A 22,931-nucleotide genomic window follows, 5' to 3' on the forward strand; every position below is an offset into this window, starting at 1 on the left:
ATCACATTTTGGCCCTCCAAAGCTTATTAACTACCTCCTCAAGGAGGTAATAAGCAGTTCACTGGAGACAAGTGTGATCTCAGCTCCCTTCATGACCTTGTTCTCACATTGAAAATAGCAGCTCAGCCTAAAGGTTTAGAATATTAATATGTGCCATTCATGAAATCTACTTTCAGAGTGAGCCTGCTCCTGTTTTCGTCCCCCATGAGAACCGAAATCCCTGCCCCTATGCCTGTAACCTCCACTAATTACAGTTTGTTTCGGGATATCTGCATTCCTCTAATTCTGACATCAGGTGGATATCAATTTTCAATGCTGAACCATTTATTGCTATTCTTTCGACTGACCAGTTCCTAAAGTCTGGAACCCCTTCTCTAAAATTCACTTCTCTCTTTCTTTAACACATTCCTTGATACCCAGCTTTTTCACCAAACATTTGCTCTCTTGGCCCAATACCTCCAAATGTGACTTTGGATCAAATTACGTTTGATAACACTCCTGTGAAACACAGTAGAAAGTTTCACAATGGGTGCTACATGAATGCAAGCATTGTTGTTTTTCTGATTTGCCTACGCAGGCCTTTACCAAAGCGGCTGATTCTGTCATTTTGGGAATTTCTAACACTTCTCTTTTTTAGCTGAAGCAGCAGACCCAATTTAACACTTTCCTTGGGAATTAAGTCAGATCGTCTGTTGGTGGTGCCAATTCTACTGGGACTGTGCTTACAATAATGAAGCTGACCTGCAGTCTGCACTGAGGTTGGATCAGAATTCCAGGTTTGGCAGAAGTCTGGGACCTCACCCCAAGAACCTTAATCCAGCCACTTATTACGAGCAAGGCCACAAGCAAACCACTATTACACTCAATAAAACATTACAGCATTCAAAAATAAAATATGAAACATAACTTAATACAGCAATAGAAACACTTTTGAGAATGATCTTCCAATACAACTATGCTGTCATTCTTATAAAATTTCAACAGGATGTCACAGAGAAGTGGGCAGGACTGTCCTCTTTCTGTTTGCCATTTGTGATGATTTCCCTCTAGAAGTGATGGAAATGTTGAACGTCACCCAAACACAGACTGCTGGGTTCAAACACCATGCAATTGAAGGCAATATTTCAGCTAAGATTTGATGCATGCTGGAAACATTAAATAGAATGACCGGCTTTTACGTTTCTCGGGGAAGACAAGGCAGAAGACAGCAATCGCAAAATCGAATGACCGGAAAACCTATGTCAACGAACGCAGGGTATATGTTTGCACAGGGCAAGGTGACTCTTATTTTTGAGAAGATATTTCCTGTTATGTTCAGCTAAGTCAAAGAGGCCACCAGCTATGTTAAGGCCTGCTGCAGTCGATCTCTGCACCCTCCAGGCAGACTCCCTGTGAGAAGTCGCCAATAAACTATTAATGAGCCTGATAAGGTCAGCAGAACAACCTTCTGATGAGCAGAATTCACACCTTGATGCCTTGCTGGTGAGCAGAAAACAGAACTGTTACTAGTTGCCAGTATTACATTCCATAATACAGAGCTGTTTGCTGATTAAAAACTCAGAACTGTTGGCAATGTTTTTCCTGGAACAGTTGTTTGCAAAATATCGAAATGATTTGGGACTGGCAGACTTCAGCATTCTCTCTATGTTCAGTTGGAAATCAACGCAGTAGGGAAACATAAAAAAACCTGTAAAAATTAGCATATGCACATAATTTGAAGAGGCGGCCTTAATGTTCCACATTCATTTCATAGTGGTCATATCATCTTCCAAAATGATATATGAATTTAATGTAGTCTTATTTTATTCCGTTCAACTGATTTTTTTCTGTTTGAGCTATATGTTCTTCTCTTTTTCTAAAGCTTTTCTCTCTCACTTGAAGATAGTACATTATTTTGATAGAGCTGGTGATAAGCCTTGACAAGTCAGATCCCAGAGCAAAATCTAGCCTGATTTAAGTTTTAGTTCTGCCATTGTGGTTACTCACAAAAATACCTGCAATGTCTATTATTAGATAAAGTATAAATATGGCTACATTCATTCAGGCTTGTTCAGAAAGATCTGAGCATATTTAGCAAAAAGATTAAACATTGCTGTCTGCAATATCCCTTACAGATACTTAACCTAATGCAGTATCACTCCTAACTTTTTTGAATTTCTTATTTAACTGGCTGTTTTGAGTTTTGAGGCTTAGATTGTTTTCCAGAACTAATGACTTAAACCTCTTTTCAGTTCTGACATCTTGAAAATGTCTACATGAAATCAAACTGCTTGGAGACTTCATGAGGATATTTATTGAGAATAATTTGCAGACCAGGATCCCAATGCAAGTTCTCCATTAAGCGGAGTGATCAGGATCTGAGTATCATTGACACTTAACAGTGAAAGGAAAGAGGTTTAACCATTCTATGCATGGGAGAATACTCCTGGTAAGTTTGTAACTTGAAAGCAGGATATTCAAATTTTTGGTTTGATCACCTCTGGGATAAGTGTTCAGTTCTATACCCTGCAGCTGAGAAAGGAGATATTGGCCTGAGAGGGGTAGATTTGTCCAAACAACATCTCGTCTCTTTGAAAGAACTGTCATATTTAGTCCCAATCGCCCACTTCATGATTTTAGTCTATCCATTTTTCATTCTTGAATACCTGCAAACTTCCTTTTAAAATTCCTGATGGGCACAAATTCCAGCACCCCTCCAGGTGGAATCTTCCATTTCCTGACAACTCCATTGATCCTGAAACTGCTGAAGTCTGTGTTGATTCCTGAGGTTTATAAATTACTGCATTTAACGTGAAGATGCTGTTCCCTGAGCTTCCATTGAGCTGCATTGAAACAGTATGGGAGGCTGAGATCAGAGTGGGTGTGAGCAGACAATGAAAATGAAAAGGCTGCACTGTGAGTGCTGCTTGGCTAAATGAGAGTGCTTTGGAGTTGGGTGAAACAGAAAGTGAAACTGAAAGATTGAGTGTGATGCTCAGTCTCAGTTTGGGCAGTTCAGAAAGTCTCTCAGTCCTAATGGAAACAGCCAATTGATATTTGATACCGTAAAGAATTTTCTTACAGTTTTTAAAGTATATATTAGCTTAAATAAAGTTAGGGGCTTTAGGTTTATAATAGTAATGTTTGAAATGAAGGGGGAGGACCTAGTTTAATTAAATTCTTTTTAAGGCAGAAACTGGCTTAATCTGGAGAGAAGTCATAACAGAAGACATCACGTCTGTGGTGTGCTCCTCTTGCACAATAGAACATAGGCTCTTGATGTTGTGTCGACCTGTGAAGCCACACTGGAGCCCGTTTGGCCCACACTGTTCCATTATCATCCGTGTGTTTGTCCAGGGACCACTTAAATGCCCTTGAACTTGGCGAGTCTGCTACTGTTGCGGGCGGGGCATTGCACGCCCTTGTTACCCTGGGTGGAGAGCCTGCCTCTGGCGTCTGTCCGGTGTCTATGACCCGTCGGTCTGAAGCTATGTCCCCTCGTGCTGGCCAGCTCCATCTGAGGAAAAAGGATCTCAGTGTCCACCCTATCTAATCCTCATATCATCTTGTATGTCTCTATTAGGTCACCTCTGAACCTTCTTCTCTCTGACGAAAACAGCCTAAAGTCCCTCAACCTTTCCTCATAAGACCTTCCCTCGATACCAGGCAACATTCTGGTAAATCTCCTGTGCACCCTTTCCAATGCTTGCACATCCTTCGTGCAATGCGGTGACCAGAACTCCGAGTGCGGCCGCACCAGAGTTTCGTACCGCTGCAATATGACCTCATGGTTCTGAAACGCAATCCCTCTATCAATAAAAACGAACACATTGTACACCTTCTTAACAACTCTATCAACTTGTGGAAACTTTCAGGGATCTATGTACATGGACACCGAGATCTCTTTGCTCATCCACACTACCAAGAATCTTACCATTAGCCCAGTACTCTCTATTCCTGTTACTCCTTCCAATGTGAATCACCTCACAGTTTTCCGCATTAAACTCTGGGACATTACCAGTGTCCCTATTGGCTATTTGTGCAGGAAGTGTGTCCATCTGCAGCTACTGGTTAACTGCTTTTCAGAGCTTGAGCTGTGGGTGCAGTCAGTATGGAGCATCCATGGTAACTGAGAAGGTTGTGGTTGCATTCTCAACAGACTGGTCACGCAGCAGGTGAAGATTACACAGACAGCAAGGGAATGGGTGACGATCAGACAAGTAAAAGGCTCAGAAAGGAAGTGCTGGAGTCATCTCCCTCAAATAGATATACTGTTTTGGGTACTGTTCGGTTGGGGGGTCGGGGGTGGGGGAGAGAGGTGGGGGATGTTGGGGTGGCCACTCGGGAAGCAGCATCAGTCAGGTTCATGGCACTCGGAGTAACTCCGCTGCATAGAAGGGGAGGGAAACGATAAATATGACTGTAGAGACAGGGGATTCAATAGTAAGGGGTAGAGAGAGACATGAATCCAGGATGTTATGTTGCCTCCCTGGTGCCAGGATTAGCAATGACATGGAGCAGCTTCAGGACATTCTGGAGTGGGAGGGTGAATATCCGATTGTACCAGTGACATAGGAAAACCAAGGGAGGAGGACCTGAAAGCTGAAGATCGGAAGTTAAGAGATACACTAAAATACGAGATCTCAAATGTAGTATTGTCAAGCTTACACCCAGTGCCACATTGTTGTCGGGAGAAGTTTGTGTTGTGTTCAGTTGTACAAGCGACTTTTATTCAGAGCTCTGTTACCACATGTGTGAGAGAGGCCAGAGTCCACTCCAAACCTGGCTTTCACATGAGGCCTAATTCCCCTCTTAAATACAGCTCAGATTGGAAGAGTGGACAATGACATTCAGACTTTCCCTGGCTGATTGTGATATTTTTATTCCATTCGCTAGGTGTTATTTACATGCAATATTGTTGTCATTGTTAGCCACACACCCCAAATCAATATACCCAATCCAGTAAGCAAACCACTTTCCTGGGATGGTGACGGCGGGTACGGGGGGGCATGGCTTTGGATTGAGGGGTGAAGGATGTAGGGCGGATGCCGGAGGTGGTTTCTTTGCTCAGAGAGTGGTGGGGGAGTGGAACGCTTTGCCTGCAGCGGTGGTGGATTTGCCAACTTTGGGTACATTTGGGGTGTCATTGGATGGGCATGTGGACGTACATGGAGTGGTGTGGGTTGGACGGGCTTGAGATCGGTATGACAGGTCGGCACAACATCAAGGGCCGAAGGGCCTGTACTGTGCTGTAATGTTCTATGTCTATGTCTAAACTAACCTCTTCTTGTGTTAATGCAAAACTGTTCCTCTATATGAAGTCTGATTCTCCTGAACTAAAGAACATATGAACAGGAGCAGAAGTAGACCGTTTGGCCCTTCGAGCCAACTCTGCCATTCAATAAGATCATGGCTGATCTTTTTGTGGCCTCAGCTCTACTTACCGCTCCCTCACCATTACCCTAATTCCTTTACTGTTCAAAAAATTATCTATCTTAGATTTAAAAACAGTGAAGGAGCTTCAACTGTTTCACTGGGCAGGGATTCCAGAGATTCATAAACCTTTGGGTGAAGAAGTTCCTCCTCAATTCATTCCTAAATCTGCTCTTTGTAATTTTGAGGTTGTGCCCTTTCGCTCTAGTTTCACCCACAAGTGGAAACATCCTCACTGCTTCTATCTTACTTATTTGTTTTGTAATTTTATATGTTTCTATAAGAACTCCCCCTAATTCTTATAAATTCCAATGGCTATAATTCCAGTCTACTCTGTCTTTCCTCATAAGTCAACCTTCACAACTCTGGAATCAACCTAGTTGATTCTCCTTTGCACACCCTCCACTACCAGTAATCCTTTCTCAGGTAAGGAGACCAAAATTGCACGCACCACCCCAGCTGTAGGTTCACCAGCCACCTGTACAGTTGCAACATAATCTCCCTGTTTTTAAACTCAATCCATCTCGCAATGAAGAACAATTTTCTATTTGCCTTCTTAATTACCTGTTGCATCTGCAAACCAACCTTCTGCAATTCATGCACAAGGACACTCTTGTGCAAGGTCCTTCTGCACGGCAGCATGCTGAAATTTTTTAACGTTCAAATAATTGTCCTTTTTACTGTTATTCCTATCAAAATGGATGACTTCACATTTATCAACATGGTATTCTACCTGCTAGACCCTTGTCCACTCACGCAAACTATCTATATACTTCTTGAAACATTCAGAGTCCCCTGGACACTTTGCTTTGTTACTCATCTTAGTGTCATCCGCAGATTCTGACACACTACACATAGTCCCCAACTTCAAGTTGTCTATGTAAATTATAAACAATTGTGGTCCCAACACTGATTCCTGAGGGACACCACTAGTCACTGATCGCCAACCAGAAAAGCACTAATTTATCCCCACTCTTTGCTTCCTGTTAATTAACCAATCCTCAATCCATACTAATACATTGTCTGTAATGCCATGCACCTTCAGCTCATGCAGCAGTCTTTTGTATGTCACCTTGTCGAATGCTTTTTGGAAATCTAGATCCACCACATCTACTGGGTCCCAGTTGTCCACTGCACTCAATGTTTTCATAGAATTCCAGTAAATCAGCTAAACATGACCTGCCCTTCATGAACCCATGCTGCGTCTGCTCAATGGGACAATGTCTATCGGATGTCTTGCTATTTCTTCCTTGGTGATAGATTTAAGCATTTTCCCCACTACAGGAATTAAACTAACTGGCCTATAAGGCCCCAACTTCTGTCTACCTACTTTTTCAAACAGTGATATCGCATTTACTGTTTTCCAATCTGTTGGAACTACACCAGAGTCCAGTGAACTTTTGAAAACTGCTACAAGCGCATTTGCTTTTTCTCTCGCCATCTCTTTTAGTACCCTGGGATACATTCCATCGGGGCCTTTAGCTCCATTGGCTTGCCCAACTCTACCTCTTTCATGTTAATTATCAGTTCTAGGTCCACATCTGCTATAGCTTCCTTGTCATCAATTCTAGGCATGTTATTTGTGTCCTCCACTGTGAAGACCAAAGCAAAATATCTGTTCAATGCCTCGGCTATTTCCTCATTTCCTGTTATTAAATCCCCCTTCTCATCCTCAAAAGGACCAACGTTTACCTTCACCACTCTTTTTCGTTTCATATATGTGTAGAAACTTTTGTTGTCTGTCTTTATATTCTGAGCTATTTTACTCTCATAACCTATCTTACTTTTCTTTATTGCTTTTTTGTGACTTTCTGTTGACCTTTAAAACTTCAAAGTTTTCCCAGTCTTCTATTTTCCCACTGGTCTTTGCCACTTTGTATGCCTTATCTTTCAGTTTGATAGCTTTCCTTATTCCCTTCAACATCCATGGCTGATTACTTCTTTTACTACAGTCCTTTCTGTTCGCTGGTATAGACTTATTCTGCACACTCTGAAAAATTGCCTTCAGAGTCTTCCTCTGCTCCTCAACTGTCCTACCTTTGCTTCCAGTCTACTTTAGCCAACTCTTCCCTCATTCTATTGTAGTCTCCTCTGTTTAAACACAGACCCCTGCCAATGGATTTTATCTTCTCACTTTCTATCTGTATTCTAAATTCAGAATCTAATCATTGCTCCTTCGAAGATGATCCCCAACTATGAGATCCTTAATTACTCCTGTCTCACCGCACAGGACCAGGTCTAGGATAGCTACAGGTACTTTAAAATTAAATTCCCAAGGGATGATAGTTTATTATACACCTTTATCACAACATCAGCAAATTTCTGTCAATTTACAGGTAAATGCAAAAGTTTTGCATAGTCATACACAATCATCTTTTGGTACCTAGAGATCAGTAGAACACTGATGGAATACAATGGTTGACTAACACTCTAAAATAATCTTCAGGGGTTTAGGGGTTAATGGCCATCTACATACAAAGTGTGTGTTCCCCAAACCCAGTCAGAAAAGCTAATTCAAGCAGCTGAACTAATCAGCAGCTGTCACCTCTGAGATGTACTTATTGTAGAAATCATCTCCAGATAGTCAGAAATTAGTTCGAAAGTGTGAAAACACACTCTCAGAACACATTCAGTGAACAGAAGCATTTCAATTAATTGAGGAAATAAATGATACATCTCCGTATTGAAGACTCTCTTAAACCCCAACAGGACATGATAAAAATTAGCATGCATCAGTTCCCACTGACAGTTTTCTAGATCATTCACAGGACATGGGCATCACTAGCTAGGCAGCCCATCCCTAACTGCCCTGAGGGCAGTTTACAATTCAATCACATTGTTGTGGGTCTGACCATGTAAGCCATGACCATGTAAGGATGGCAATTTCTCTCCCTGAAGAACATTAGTGAACCTGATGGGTTTTCCAACAACCAGCAATGGTTTTGTGGCCATCATTAGATTCTTAATTCTACTGAATTAAAATTTCACCATCTGCCATAGTGGGATTTGAATCCAGGTCCCCAGAACATTACTTGCATTAACAGTCTATTGCCTCCCTGGTATGTCTGAAAAATCCGTGGGCACTGAATTAAAGTTAGAATCCTGGAATAAAGCAGCAACTGATGACCACTGAAAATATTTTAATGGCTAACCTGCCTGTCCCAAGAAGTTTCCGATATTGTCAAGGACGTTCTCATGTGAAAGGTGGACGTTGATGGTTTTCTGTCAGCCTCCCGTCAAACCAGAAGATTCAGATGTTTTAATCAATAATCTGACAGGTGAACATTACCAAAACCCAGGCTTTCCTGGTTTGTGGACTGGACTGGGTTCCCTATTTGTCATCAGGCCAAGACATCAACATCCCAAATAACATCTACTTAGCAGGGAGGAGCTTCCATTACCCTATCCATATTGGCAGTACCTGAAAGATTTTAGATCTATTCTCCTTTGGGGAGACAAATTTTACCAAACCTTAGAATGGTATAGCACTGCATTACCCAATTTGAACATAAATCAGCTGACTGCTGCTTGTCTGTTGCTTCCATCCATTTATTTGATTAATGTGGCAGCAGTATTGGACAACTCTTGACATCTTGTCAAAAAAATCCTAATAAATTATGACATGAGGACAGCTACTTGATCATAGGGCCACTGTCATTTTCACTAACTACTTTGTTCAATAGGAAAATTTGAAAAATGCAGTTTAGTTCTGTGCCACTATGACACATTTTAGAAAGGAAAGATCGAAAAGATGGCGAAGAGCTTCTTACATTGGCACATCTGTCGCTCGCTTGGCTAGGAATGAATGCCTGGATACCATTGGAAAATAAATACACATTTACTTAACTAGAGTACAGATTTAAAAGCATAAAATTTTAAGCGAGGTAGAATTTTATGACAAATCCTTCTTTGCTATGACAACAGGCAGGAACTTGACATTTACTCAGCAAGTCGCCCCGAACAGAATAATTAAATCAGATTTAAATTCAGCCCTAGCACACTCAACACTTAGGTGCATTTTTAGACTGCCAGAAAGAAGAACTAAGCCGTAGGAATTTTCTTGGCTTATGGGAAAAAAAACGATAGAATCCTTTCCCACCTCTATGATTCTGCTTCATTTTCTCAAGTTGGAAGCTACCTGCGAATGTAGGAAAGGTTAAATATGGGAATTTTGCTATTAAGTGGCTCCAAGCCCCTGTGACAAAGGAAAATAGGGCTTCAATGCAGTAGTTTTAAGATTTATACAGCCAGAAGGCAATTGATGCTTTAAGGTGTTTGAGCTTCAGCAAAAGGAAAGCCACCACATGCATTTATGAGTGATAATGGGAACTGCAGATGCTGGAGAATCCAAGATAATAAAATGTGAGGCTGGATGAACACAGCAGGCCCAGCAGCACCTCAGGAGCACAAAAGCTGACGTTTCGGGCCTAGACCCTTCATCAGAGAGCCTCTCTGATGAAGGGTCTAGGCCTGAAACGTCAGCTTTTGTGCTCCTGAGATGCTGCTGGGCCTGCTGTGTTCATCCAGCCTCACATTTTATTAACATGCATTTATGCCATGTTTTTAACATGCTAAATTGCTCCAAGTTGATTCAGAGCAGCATCATCAAACAAAATCTGATAGGAGCCTCATAAACAGATAGTAGGGTAGGTGGTCAAAGATTATTGGAATAGAAAAGCTTCAATAGAAATCTGTGAGGAGAGAGGAAACGAGAGAGAAAGAGGTTAAGAAGTTTAGGGAGAGAAAGCAATTTCACAACGGTGGAGAGATAAGGACAGAGAGAAACTATTTGATTAGAAGATAGAACTGCCAACAACTGCACAGATTAGGTAATATGAAGGTTGGTACAGTCCATGCATTTCAGAGATGTCAAAGCTGTCCCAAGAAAACTAAACTGGAGAAGGTTAGTGAATGCATGAATGATCTGGGATATCCCTGAGAACATAACTAACCTTCATATCTTCTGAGTCCTTATGGAGTGCACACATGACTTAAGTAGAAAGATAAAACTGCTGTTAACAATACAAGAGCTATTACCAACAATTCCTATCACTTGAACCATGTTTTCCACTCCATCATTCTATTCTTTATTCTATTTAGTGAGAGCAAGGCTAATGGAGTTTGTGTGGGCATTAAAGATAACCTGCCTGCACTTGAAAGTATCATCTTATAGTCACCTTTAGTTTTCTATATTTTCCTGATAATTCCAAAGGAAAAAACAGCAGTGGCAGCAGGGATACCATCAAATGCTTAATGAGGTATATCCTAGGCAGACCCCATTTTCATTAAATCACGGGATAAATCTGGCTATGCCAGAATTTGTATTCCAGCACATTAATAGCCCATAACGAGTCAGCCACATTGCAGTGAATCAACCAAGCCAGGTAAGGATGGCAGTTTCCTTTAAAAACTGACCTGTTTCACTAGTTACATGACTGCCATTGGCCTAGTTTTTTCAGTCCTGATTGTCAATGAATCCAAATTTTATCATCTGCCACGGTGGGATTTTAAGTCATGATTCAGAATCTGAGCGTGGGTTCTGGATTATTAATTTTGTGCTACTCACTCAACACCATCATCTCGCACTCACAAAGGATGATAGTGGATGGAGAAGCTGGAGAACAGCTGCCAAGCTGAGTTCGGTGACAGAATGGACTGAGAGCTGTTGTGATTTTCAGCCACTCAGATTAACTGAAAAGTCTCTGAGCATTGCTCAGTCAGGTTTTCTGAACTGTAAGCAAGAATAATCTTCCCTCAAGCAAATGAATATTGCAACCTTAATGGGCTTTGATTATTTACAGAATAATTGGTTTATTAATTGATCCAAGTAGTTCAAGAGCATTCCTATAAAAAAATTCATCATTCACATCACAGTACCTGACACCAAGCAGCAATCTAGATATACACATCAGGGCAATCTAAATTGTGGAATATGAGATATATTCGAGTGCAAAATGTAGAGTACACTAACCTGGAGGTTTTGTAGGGGAATGGGGTGCTTGGGTGGAGAGGCGATGAAGAGATAGTTGACTTGATCTGGGTTTAGCAGCCCATATTCTGGGATTCAGTTTAAAGAGGAATCACAATTCAAGAACATATTGGCCAAAAAATGGCACTGTGGTAGAAGATCAGAGTTGGTACATCAGAGTTGATAGTCATTTTGGGTTAATTGTTCAGCAGGGTGTTGGTGAGGAGTAGAGGGCAGAAGGTCAGTAGAAGCAGATATACAACTATAAGGAATTGGGAACAGATTTTATCTGTCCAATATCTCTAGGATTATTATCCTGATAAGTGAGTCTGAATCCTCAGTCTCCAACCTACTCATATTTGGAGACTTTTGAGGGATCCAGACACAGCCGAATTGCCCACTGGACATCTGAATGTCTTGGGCAATTCCCTAGTATTCATTGTGTTGGCATGTTGGAAGGGACCTGTTGTGTATCTCGTGGGGTATTTCCAATCTCTGACGATCCAGAGACTGTAAGGTCTAGGCCTTACCTTACAAAGCAAGAATGAGGTGAATTAGACAATCTGGGTCTATTTTCAATCTCGACCAGCAGACTGTAAGCATTTGGAGTAGGAGTTATCCTATCCTTGCTCTCTAAAAGTTTAAATTTCTCACAGTGCATGAAGTATGCATATGTACATGTCCAGTAGTACATGTAGCTCAAATGGAAACACAATAGTAAAAGTTCCAACCAAGCAGGAAACAAGCAACATAAAAAGAATTCTGACAAGCTGTGATCTGAACCACAGCTATAAACCTATAAAGCAAATGTTCCCTGACCATATAAAAATTTTGACAATAGTTCAATACTATGAAAAAGGGTAACAATTCTTTAAACTATCACCTCTGGGCCATGTTTATATGGTATGTGCTTGGATGAAGTGAATGCATAAAGAGTTTGGAGCAATGCAGAACAGCTTATCACCCACTCTACACTTCAGCATAAAGTGAATATCTACCCGATAAATATATTCTTTATTCATTCACTGGCAAGGCAGCATTTATTGCTAATCTTAATTACCTGGAGGGCTGTTAAGAATCAACCACATTGCTGAGAGTCTGGAGTCACACTTAGGCGAGACGAGGTAAGGTTGGCAGCTTCCTTTCCTAAAGGACATTAGTGAGCCAGATGGGTTTCTTTTCTCCCAACAAGTGACAATGGATTCATGGTCATCATTGGCTTCTTAATTCCAGATATTTATTGAATTCAAAATCCACCATCTGCTGTGGCAGGATTTGAACCTAGATCCCCAGAACAGTATCTGGGACTTTGGATTAACAGTCCCGCGATAATGCCACTAGGCTAATGCCTCCCTGAGCTGCGCAAAACAAAAAGCAAAATACTGAAGATGCTCGAGAGTGAGAATAAATCAAAGTGCTGGAAAACTCTCCATCTTTGGAATTAATCTTTGGAGGACTGGAGTTAATGTTTTGATTCCAATACTCTTCTATAGAGCCAAAAAAGGAACAGAATAATGATGGGATTTTCTGATGTTGAAAAAGGTGGAAAGGTCAGGTGGAATAAAGACCAGGTCAGGAGAACAAAAGTCAAAAGGAGTGGGAATAGTTGTAGCAAATATGCAAAGCATTTGGTCCAGAGTTGATGTTATTAGCAGAATGGCTCTGTCTGCAAACAGAAACAAGATGTAGACTGACACAAGATAAGAGAAAAGTTAGAATGAAGGACAGAGTGAAGGGCCTGGAAGTTGGTGAACTCAATGATGTGTTCTGAAGGCTGTAAAGAGCCTAATCAGAAAACGTGGTGCTGTTCTATCAGATTGTGTTGGGCTTCTTTGGAACACTGCAGCAACTCTATGGCGAGAAATGAGAGTGTGAGAGCAAGATAGTGAACTGAAGAGGCAAATGAGTAGATGGCGTTAGGTCTTACTTGAGGACTGAACAGAGGTGTTGTCACAAACTGGTCACCCAATCTGGATTTGGTATCCCCAGTACACAGGCGACTGCATTGTGAGCAGAGAATATAATAGACTGATTGAAGAAGATGCAAGTAAGTCACTGTTTTACTTGAAAGAAATACTCGGAGTCTTGAGCAGTGAGGAGACAGTGGGTAAAGAGTATTATACATTCTCAGTTGCACAGGAAGTGCTTTGGGGAAGGATGAGGACTGGAAGGTGATAGAGGGGGTGGGACCAGTGTATTGATAAGGGAACAACTCCTTTGAAATTTTGACAGGGGAGAGAAGAGGAAGTTTCATTTGGTAGCAACATTGGTGAAGAGTGATCATTTCGATACAAAAAGAGGCTGCTGGGTAGAAGATAGGGGCAAGAGGAATCTGTTGTATTGAATGTAAAGAGCTAGGAACTAATTAACTATGAACAAATTGAATGTGAGAACATTCCAGAGGGCCACATTTATAGCTGCATTGAAGAGTCAGTTCTTGTCTAACATGACATTGGTCTAAGGCAAATCCACCCAGGTCAGAATAGCAAGGTAGAATAAAAAAAAGGGCCTCTCATTTTTACAAGCTAACTATGTGATTATTTTAAATATCTGGCAACCAACAGGCAATGAGAAGACGTAACAGAACCCTACTATAATTCTGGGAGGAAGGGAAAGGGGTGAAAGCAGCAGTTCAGGAAACAGATCAGACAGGTTGAGGGCTCTGTTAACTTCATAGGGGTTATGACGCAGTCGGGGGCGAGGGTTGGAGGAATCCTCATCTGATGAAAAAGGAAGACGTGTCGAAAATGCTGATGTGAATGATGCCATCATCAGAACATATGCAAGAGAGATGGAGAAATTGGGACAATGGAATTCGGCCCTAACACGAAGCAGGCTGTGAGGTACTGTAGTCGAAGTAGCAATGGGATTAAATTTTAGTAGATAGCTTATCCATGGAAATGGAGATAGAATTTTCTAGGAAGGGAAGGGATGTGTCAGGCAGTGACTACATGAAGATGAAGGAAGGGTGGGGATTGAAAGCAAAACTGGTGTATTTTTCCTGTTTAGTAACAGAGTGGGAAGCAGAACCAATAGAGTCATTGATGCACAAGAATAAAACGAAAAGATTGTGGGAGGGAGTCTGAGTCAGACTGTGCAGTGTTTGGAACCAGCTGGATCTTGTTGACTATGAGATCCTTGATTGGGGTTGTTAACCTGGGCCAATCAGGGAAGCCCTGGCTGAGCAAGATAACCAGGTGGTTTGGAATGTCCTCACAGGTCAGGGGACTGATTCTGAGTTGGCCAGCTAGAGCCAGTGTGCTGTGCACAAGCAAATAAAGGGGCATGTGGTGATGGGATGCTGGCCTATTTTCCATAAAAAAGACAGGCATAACTATGCATGTGCCCTGCAATGTTTCAATGATGCACAATTTAAGTTACAGGAACAGCACGTCATCTTCTGATCAGGAACTTTACAGCTTTCTAGAGTTAACATGTCATCAGTTTAGACTAATGTGGTTTTGAGTCCACATCTGTTAAAAGCTTCACAATCCAGTCAGAGTTTTTGTTTTACAAATTTCACATTCTGCTGCTGTTGTATCTTAGAGGAGAGAGAGAGAGAGAGAGAAAGAGAGAGAAAGAGAGAGATGTATTTTGTATTATTTGGGGGCCACTGAACCATGTACTGACAGTTCACGTTTAACCACTCCAACACAATTCCTAAGCTGTGATTCTTAGGGTAAGCAGCAAATTATCACAAAAGCTTGAGCTTAGAATTCATTGCCATCAATCGTGAACCAAACACTTGCAATATTATTCAAAATTGGCATAACATATATTGCAAACTATCTAAATTTGTTTGGAAACTTTCGTTTCCATTTGAATTAAATGCTTACTTATTTACATAAATGTGTTCAATATAAATATGGTGCCCAAAACATCCACAGATGGCAACTGAAAATAAAATAGGTTCACAGCTTCTGGAATCAAAATAAAATCTATTGTGTTAAATATGTGCGATAAACATAGAAATCCCCAAGCATACAAGCAATAAATGGATTTTGCAAACTGAATAAATACTGAGGCCTCTAATCAAAGTGTTTATTGGAATACGCAAGTTATTTTTGGCCAAGTCAACTGTGATTCTTAACTTTATCAATGGATTATAGTACTTATTAAATTTTTATAAAGAAGCACACAAGTAAATAAAACACTACAATGGGAGCAGTCAATTGAAAGCCGACCTCGAGTGGAATTTGTTTATTGCAGAGTTTGTTATTTGACAAAATATTACTAGGCAATTGAACTTCTACTTTGGGACTACGTAACAATTTTATACCTATATTTGGATTCAGTTAGATTGCTTAAGTATTTTTATAATCCTCATTCATAGAATGATCCAAAATAATAAGAATCTCAGCTTTAACAGAGCAGTAAAGGGGCAAGAGGAATAGAGAATTTAAATGACAATGTTTATTAATTAATTCCTAGGATATGGATGGCGCTGGCAAGGCCAGTATTTATTATCTACAAAAAGTGCTGTTCAGCCAACTTGAATACATTTGAGTGGGCAGTTAATATGTCAACTGCACTGTGATGGGTCCCACGGCACATACAAGCTGGACCAAACAACACTGGCATATTCTGTTTCTCAAGCACCATTCCCTTTGTATATCTATAAAGATCTGTTCAGCTGTACTCTGGTTACTTAATACTTTGAAGCTGCTGGTGGGCTTTTAAGGAAGTCTATTGATTCCTGTGGCGAAGAAATCTTTCTGAAAAGTAACTTTTTTTGCAGCATTTTGTTTGTGCAAAGTTGGATGCTTTGCTGGGTCTTCCCCAAGAAGAAGAGGATGCATGACAGCATATACCTGCAGCTGCTGGCACAAAAGGATAAAGGAAGACATAGTTCAATGAGGAGTAGCAGCAGAGTTTTCCTCAGGAGGATTTTCTAACTCATATAGTGAACAGCGGACATATTAAGGCTATGACTGAGTTATGTCAGCTGTAGCAATAACAGAAGCCTAGCAGTGTGGTATGCACACCAAAGCTCTGACATTTAAGATAACTTGGTCTCAATTTCTATTCTCAGGACCAGACAGCCATGGAAGAACCTCACAATATCTATGAATTTACAAGGCAGGTTAACTGGTGTACTCTTCAACAAGAGCAGACGTATTGTTGTCTTTCCTAAGGGGGTTGCCAAGAAACAAGACAATGCTGCAGGATGTTCTCAAGTTGCTGGCCTCCTGCAGAATAATTTATCGAACCCTACAAACCTGGAACACAAGTTATTCTCTTAGGTTTAGTCTATTTATATTCTTGGCATTACAACCAATGCTGAAGTAAGCATTTAAACCACATGTCCCAGCCTTGGTTCTCTCATCTCTTCAATGGTTTTTCAATAATTTACAGCATACATGGAGGGAATGCAGGGAGAATTAGCTATTTGAATACAGAATTGGCTCCAAGATAGAAAACAGAGGGTGATGGCGGAGGGTTGCCTTTCTCACTGGAGGCCTGTGACCAATGGTGTGCTGCAAGGCTTTGTGATCTGTCCACTGCTTTTGTCATTTATATAAATGATTTGGATATGAATATAGCAGGTACGGTTAGTATATTTGCAGATGACACCCAAATTGGTGGTGTAATGGACAGCAAAGGAGGTTACCTCAGAGTACAACATGATCTTGATCAGATGGGCCAACAAGTGGCAGATGGAGTTTAATCTAGATAAATGTGCGGTGTTGCACTTTGGAAAGGTAAATCAGGGCAGGCTTACACGCTTAATGGTAAGGTCCTGGGGGGTGTTGCTGAACAAAGAGATCTTGGAGTGCAGGTTCATAGTTGATTGAAAGTGGAGTCGCAGACAGACAAGGTAGTGAAAAAAGACATTTGGTATGCTTGCCTTTATTGGTCAGTGCAATGAGTATAGGAATTGGGGTGTCATGTTGTGGCTATCCAGAACATTGGTTAGGCCACTTGTGGAATACTGCATTCGATTCTGGTCAGTCTGCTATAGGAAAAATGTTTCGTAAACTTGAAAGGGTTCAAAACAGATTTACAAAAATGTTGCCAGGGTTCGCAGATTAAGCTGTGGCTACTTTACATGGAGACTGTGGAGTGACCCTATCAAAGTTTACAAAATCATGAGGGGCATGGATAGGCTGAATAGCCAAGGTCATTTCCCCAGAGGAGTGGAGTCCAAAACTAGAGGGAATAAGTTTAAGGTGAGAGGGGAAGAATTTAAAAGGGATCTAAGGGGCAATGTTTTCATACAGAGGGTGGTGCGTGTATGGAGTGAACTACTAGAGGAAATGGCGGAGGCCAGTACTATGATAACGTTTGAAAAGCATCTGGATGGGTATATGAATAGACAGGGTTTGGAGGGATATGGGCCAAATGCTAGTAAATGGGACTAGATTAATTTAGGATATCGTGTCAGGATGGACAAGTTGTTTATGACTCTCTAACTTTATAAGTTCAATTTACAAAATACTAACACCATGCCTTTCAGCCACGGTGCACATCTCCTTTAAAAACTTAAGGGTGCCTTCAATATCGCTAGTCACCTGAAAAGTTGGACTCCTTGCGGATGGGTGCAGACGATGCACAACATAAGGAGCACAGGTTACAAGCAACAATCATGTAAAACACCAGGCTGCAAGTACTTAACATGCACTTGCAATAAAATGAGTGGGTGCGGCTTAATTGCATTCCCACGCCTCTTGTTGGGGCTCATGCAGTGGTCATGTTTAAATTCTTTGAAGGGAGATTGCAATCTTTTTTCAAAGTTGCATCCCAAAATAAGAAAATAAATGACTCTTTTGCTGGAAATTGCTGTACATTTTTAAGCGTTTAATAGCCTAATATTAATTTGGTCCGGTTCGAGATATTTAGCAGAATCCTCATGGAACGCTAGTGTTGAAAAACTGAACTTCAGAAAATTACTGCCTGACTAGCATTGTTATTTACCCTGCATTAAAATAAAATTGTTGGCATCAACATACTTTAAACTGCACTGATGAATATGAATTAAAGTCAACTGTAGTTAAAAGATCTGTTCAAAATCTAATTGATTACATTAAATTCGTATCATTCACACATCATACAAAACAGTCAAGGTGTCTTGGTTCAGAGATAGTAGGAACTGCAGATACTGGAGACTGAAGAAGGGTCTCAGCTTGAAACACCAGCCTTCCTGCTCCTCTGATACTGCTTGGCCTGCAGTGTTCATCCAGCTCTACACCTTGTTAAATAAGGTGTCTTAGTAACCACTTATGAACAACACCCACAGAATTAATGTTTAGACCAAATCTATACCTTTTATCTAGTTTAAAATAAAATTCTTAAATAAAACAACAAAAAACCTGTATATTAGACACAGGTCAAAAAGTATTGCAATTGATCAAAATACCCCATCCGTGCAGCAGCAGTTTAGCCCTGAGAATTCATTTATGCCTTTTCAAATAATGACTATTGTTTAGATGCTCATCTTGACATCCACTCTAAATATATTTACTGCCTCAGGGATCAGTGTTGGGGCCATAATTGTTAACAATTTACACAGATGATTTGGAGTTGGGGACTAAGTGTGGTATGTCAAAATTTGCAGATGACACTAAGGTGAGTCGTACAGCAAAGTGTGCAGAAAACCATGAAAGTCCGCAGAGGGATATAGATAGTCATAGTGAGTGGGCAAAGGTCTGCCAGACGGAGTACAATACATGTGATACGTGTGAGGTCATCCATTTTGTTAGGAATAACAGCAAAATGGACAATGTTTAAATGGTAAAAAAATTGCAGCACGCTGCTGTGCAGAGGGACTTGGGTGTTCTTGTGCATGAATCACTGAAAGTAGGATTACAGGTGCAGCGGGCAATTAAAAAGGGAAATGGAATTTTGTCTGCCATTGCTACAGGGATGGAATTTAAAAACAGGGAGGCTGTGGTGCAGCTGTATAGGGCCGTGGTGAGGCCACACCTGGAGTGCTGTGTGCAGTTTTGGTCTCCTTACTTCAGAACAAATGTACTAGCACTGGAGGGGGTGCAGAGGAGATTTACTCGGTTGATTCCAGAGTTGAGAGGGTTGGATTGTGAGGAGAGTCTGAGTAGACTGGGATTACACTCATTGGAATTCAGAAGAATGAGGGGAGATCTCAGAGAAACATAAGATTATGAAGGGAATGGATAAGGTGGAGGCAGGGAGGTGGTTTCCACTGGTAGGTGAAACTAGGACTAGGGGGTATAGCCTCAAAATAAAGGGAAGCCAATGTAGGACTGAGGGCAGGAGGAACTTATTCACCCAAAGGGTTGTGAATCTGTGGGATTCCCTGCCTAGTGAAGTGGTTGAAGCTACCTCACTGAATGATTTTAAGGCAAAGCTAGATAAATTTTTGAACAGTAAAGGAATTAAGGGTTATGGTGAGTGGACGGGTAAGTGGAGCTGAGTCTCAAAAAGATCAGCCATGATCTTATTGAATGGCAGGTCAGGCCCGAGGGGCCAGATGGCCTACTCCTGCTCCTAGTTCTTATGTTCTTATATTTCAGTTACAAATATTTAATTGACAAACGCCTGCTAATTTTATGGGGATGTGCAATCCATATTCAAAAATTATGAGAATATGATGTTCTTAGGGATCATGCTTATCACTCATCCATTAAGACAAATTGAGCAAATGTTTAAAAAACAATATTGGTTTGTCAGGAAATGTATGAATATGAAATAGAGCACATGCCAAAAACAAAATGTTGATGACTCAGATCTTCCTGTCATTATTAAAGTGCAGATAAGATAGCACTGTTGAAGTGCTGCTTTGGTCATTTGAAGCTATATTTTATTTTAATGTTTAAACCACAGTTTACTATACATAAATCAGGTTAACAACTGTTAATATGGATGGGAAATCATCTTACTGGAACAGCTAAAAAACTTTTTGACAACACACATTTTACATTCTAAGAGACTTTCACTTATCCAGAGTAATGGTGACTGATTCTCTGAACAACTTGTGATGACTAATGCGTTTTGGGAACCAAAGCTAATCACAGTGAGGTTGGATTGGGCAGTTTTATTTTGTCTTATACTTAAAACACTGAAAACTTGTGTAAAGTGTAGACAAGCAAAGTTCTCACTGGGTGAAACATTTTTTTCTGTTTGACTTCTTTGGCAGACTTCTTCTGTCTTTGAACAAAGTCCGGTGTTGAAGGAGGTATCTGAGAATAATGATTATGCAACTACGTCAAATAATTGGAAACAGCACAAAGTGAAAGACAGAAAGGGCAAGGCATTCTGGCCTGGACATGATCCATAGCTGTTGCTAGAGTCCATAAGACCAGTTAAAGAGGTTAGAGAAGTTCCTAGGATTTCTGTAATCAGATCTATCATGATCCGAGTGAGACACATGCCTTGTTGGTGGTAACTATATTCCCACCCTGAAGTCCCTGGATATAGTTACTGGTAATTGAGACTTGAGCGCAAATGATTGAATGTGAAGTGAAAAATGCTACAAAACAGGAAGTAAGTTGCAAAGACTGTAAAACTGCATTTGATCCCAAATTTGTGCGAGAACTAAAGTGAATGCTTGCAATTATGTGAGGTTTATCATTATTGTATCAACTATTTAAAGCAAAATGATCTCTTTCTTGGAAATATGCATTGCCTTCAAGATAATGTTTGAATTACGATGTTTTTAAGCTAATTTGTAAAAGTATAAGATTAAAAAGTGAAATCTTGTCTAACTTTTTCTATCAGTATTGTAAGTATTCCATTCCTTTTAAAAACTATTATTTGTCTTTACGGGGATCATAACAAACTAAACTGGAATGACAGGCCTTGTAAGACACTCTCTTCAATTTTTAATTTCAGTAACAGAGGTATTTTTGGACACAGACAGATTGTGGCCATAAAAACATTTCACTACTTGCACCATATCAGACAATAATAAGGTTGGGAAAAATGGAGTTCCTGTGACTAGTAGTATGTCGACCTGTATAACCTGTCTCATGATGGATGATTAAACTGTTCCCAAACCAGATTTGACTAGTTAGTAGAGTTATTGGGGCTCCTGTAAGATCTGTCAAAGAGCAGGTGAGCTTTCAAACCAGCTGCCAATTGTTAGGCGATTGTGACGTCATGAAAAACATCTTCTGGAGCAGGGTAGAGATGTCTAGAGTATCATACATATGTTTACTAATGCTCTCAGCATCACAACCACCACCCCCGACTTCAAATACCACCAACTAGTCAGTAATGACAGGTACATTGTCCAAATATATTACTCACAATCACTGGCATAATGCTCTCTCAAAGGCAGAAGGTTGTCCATAACATTAAGTGGAGCCACAAAATCAGAGAGGGAGTTTCCACAAATCCATTACCTGAGACCTGTGCAAGATATGGCATGCTACTTCAGGCAGCCAAACTAATGTGGTTACTGAGGATGGTGGGAAATGAATGTTTTATTCTTTTTCCTCCTCTCAGCCTGAAATGTGGCATCAAGTGCATGCTGAAGATGGACTCATCATGGAAGTTCTGGTTTTCTCCCTAACCATTGACTTCTCTAACTCCTTTTCTTCTGCTTTTACTTTGGAGATACAGAAGAACTATTGCCTGGACAAACTCAGAGGGTGATAGAGGAAGGAGCGCTCTCCCACGGAAGTGATCAGGACGCACCAACACTTGATCTTACACTCCAAATAACTAAGTCTGAAAGTGGACTGCAAGGGCCTGACAGGCATGGTTTGAGATCTGGAAATGGTGATTCAGCAGGCAAGATTGACTGTAGCCAGATTGGGAGGATGGGAACTTTGTCAGCAACATTCCAGGAGATCAAGGATGCAGATAAGTTCTGCTGCAAATAATTCAAATAAGCACATTGATGGGGTGGTATATAGAACACGGATGACAATGCAGACTGAGATACTTGAAGTTTAAGGAGGCTTGCTGGATTGTATCCTATCAGCGTGCTGGATCATTGTGAATCTGGCTCCAGTGTAGCAGAACTTGGAGTCTGTTTCCAACAGATTGGGAATGCTGACCAACTCCATGACAGCATTATCAGACTGAACAACGATGGAGGATTTGCTGGCCACTCTCTCAGCTTCCAATGCAGGAAAGGTGGAATCTCTCTGATGTCTCACTGTAACACTGGAAGCAGTACAGCACAGTGCAGGCCCTTCAGCCCACGATGTTGTGCCGAACTTTTACCCTAATCCTAAGGTCTATCTACCCTCCAACCCTACCTCATACTATCATCCATATGCCTATTTAATAGCCACTTAAATGCCCCTGAGGCCAACTCCACTACTCTCTCCGGCAATGCATTCCATGCCCCAACCATACTCCGAGTAAAGAACCTACCTCTGACGTCTCCTCCATATATATCTCCATTCACTTTAAAACTATGTCCCCTTGAATAGCTACCTCCACCCTAGGAAAAAGTCTCAGGCTGTCTATCTATACCTCTGATCATTTTGTACACCTCTATCAAATCACCTCTCATCCATAGTTTGAGACACTTAGCAACAAATTTCAGCTTTTATTGCAGATGAACGATTGCACTTGTATTGCAAATACAGTATGGAGTCTGGTAGTGTGATTTGCAATTTGA

The 22,931-nt window shown here is 40.8% G+C and overlaps 1 protein-coding gene across 4 annotated transcripts in view; it reads right to left on the reverse strand.

Annotated features, from left to right (window-relative positions):
* fmn1 (formin 1) overlaps positions 1-22,931 on the reverse strand; it is a 389,228-nt gene that overhangs the window by 99,709 nt on the left and 266,588 nt on the right. The gene's annotated exons all lie outside the window — the stretch shown is intronic.

The sequence above is a fragment of the Stegostoma tigrinum genome, chromosome 10 (assembly GCF_030684315.1).
Source record: "Stegostoma tigrinum isolate sSteTig4 chromosome 10, sSteTig4.hap1, whole genome shotgun sequence".
Lineage (NCBI taxonomy): Eukaryota > Metazoa > Chordata > Chondrichthyes > Orectolobiformes > Stegostomatidae > Stegostoma > Stegostoma tigrinum.